Source organism: Helianthus annuus, chromosome 4 (assembly GCF_002127325.2).
Source record: "Helianthus annuus cultivar XRQ/B chromosome 4, HanXRQr2.0-SUNRISE, whole genome shotgun sequence".
Lineage (NCBI taxonomy): Eukaryota > Viridiplantae > Streptophyta > Magnoliopsida > Asterales > Asteraceae > Helianthus > Helianthus annuus.
The window spans coordinates 91,665,633-91,668,033 of record NC_035436.2 but is presented as its reverse complement, the minus strand read 5'-3'; positions in this window follow the sequence as shown (position 1 = coordinate 91,668,033).

Sequence of the window (2,401 nt, the reverse complement as noted above, 5' to 3'; positions counted from 1 at the left end):
CACTCACATCGGATCAAAAAGTTTGACGGAAGGAAATGTAACCGCTTACGGGGTTAGCATCTTCCGTCAACTTTTCACTAATAGGTTTTCCCGCCCAAAAGGGCCCGGTTATAAATATGAGAACTGCTCAGGTATGGAATCCAAGTTACACACACTTCTCAAATACATCTTCTTCTTCATAACCCATACTTATTTTCACACCGGAGTCGGGTCAAGGAGAGAACCCCTTTCTCCCCTTGGCGAGGCTAACGGTGCTTCTTTTTTGCAGAGTTATCGAAGAAGGAGATCAATCGTAACGAATCAAACGAGAGAGAACAACCATTTTTATGCAGATCCAAACCCCCTCGATATTACGATTCCGGTCGTTTATCTAGTGTTTCTTCATTGGCGCCCACCGTTTTTTCTCTGTTTCATCCGTTCTTCTCTGTTTTTTCGATTCATTTCGTCGATTCCATTTGCTCATGGAAGAGACATCAGCTCACCGGCAAACTGGCCCTCGGCCGAATTTTGGTAACAACGTCCAACCTGAAGGAATTCCAGAGGATGCCTCAGATGACAATGAGGTTTAGTCCAATCGAGTAAATGAACCTGTCACTCCAGGGGTACTACCAGAAAACCCTGTTCACTCAATTCTGCCTCCAGGAGAAACCCCAATCTCCTGGTACGTTAGATCTTAAGGGGCTCTGAATGCAGTATACACACAGCTATGTGCTCAAACTGCTCCCTTAACCCAATCTCGAAGGCCAGGATCTCGTGCTAATGCTTCTCAACGGGAAGATCCATCCCACGAAAATACAGAAGTTTATTCCAGATCCACATCAAAGTACGAATACACCCAATCAGGGAGTCATCAAAGAGAGTATCGAGATGAACCACACTCTCACCGAAGACAATCAGTTCACACTAGGTTGGGTTCTCAACGAAACACCCACACCGATGAATCTGATCCAACTTACCGTTTAAGTGCAAATACCAGTGTGTTCAACCGATTGCTGCCAAATTACAACAAATGCAGACCTCGTGCAGTTTATAACCCTGAGGCAGAACACAACTATGATTTGATTTACCGCCCTGCGGAAGCAGCGAAAAATTCAAAGTTCATCATGGAAATAGCTTTGGCTCCGCTTGAGAAAGCTAAACTACCATCCAACGTGGGTAAATTTAATGGGCTGACAGACCCCGATGACCATTTAAGGGTTTTTACAAGCGCAGGGCTAGTAGGTGGCTGGACTTTTGTTGGACTTTGTATGCCCAAGACACATATTAAATTGATGTGGCTAGTACGTTATGATCCAAGTCGAGTCATACCCAATAACAAGCTAGACAAACACTTACAATATTTATTTGTGATATGATCAAACAAATAAATATTAACACTTAGAACATTTAGAAATCGGTTTTCTAACTAATTGCACTTGACAAACTAATAAATTATATGGATAATTTAATTTTGAGAGAGTATTTTATTTTGTTATTTAATGGGTTAAATAACTTAATAAAATTTGTATAAAGTCTTATAACATGTGATGATATAATTTTATAAAAGTTATAAAATTAATAAAGACTTAAATTATTTTTTTATAAAAGAATTTTTTTTATAAAAATAAAGGGTGGGCCCCCACCCCCCTTGGTGTTCTTCCCTAAAGATCTTGTCCAATCACAAACCATGCATTTTGCATGTGTTAGAGACACCTTGGTTGGGCAAGAGATTGGTCCAATAGCATTACATGCAAATGCATGTGTAAGAGGCTATTGGTTGGTTCTTTTGGGTGGCCATACTCTCTCATTCTTTTAAATCAATTTTGTATGACAAAATGCAAAAGAGGGAACTTGAAAGACTTGTAAAAACTCTCCATAATTTTCGGCTATAGTAATGCTATTTGAGGAGATGATTTTCAAGTGATGGACTTGCAAAAGGTATCTCTAATTTTCAGCCAAAGGGTGGTTGATCAAGAGAGGGTTTCAAGTTCACAAATCAAGTGCAAGAACTCAAGAAGATACTCTCTAATTTTCGGCCAAGGGGTTGGTTCCAAGAGGGGATCTTTCAAGTGAGTCGCAAGCGTTCAAATCCTAGCTAAAACTAAGGTGTTTGTTGGAAGGCTTGGGGTATACAAGCTTGAGGTCTTCTACACTTGAAGGCAACCATTCAAGAAGCATCATCTTCTTCATATCCATTACTCCTTGGAAGGTAGTATACTAAACACCCTATGGTTGTGTTTTATTTTGATAGCATGCACGTTCATATATGGATCCGGGATTGGGTTTTACATATAAAATGGGTTTTATATCTTGTAAGTAACATGTTTTAAATAATAAATTTCCGCTGCGTTTTTATTTCATAAGGATGAAATTACTTTGAAAACATGTGCAAAAACCCCAACAGTGGTATCAGAGCCGCTTA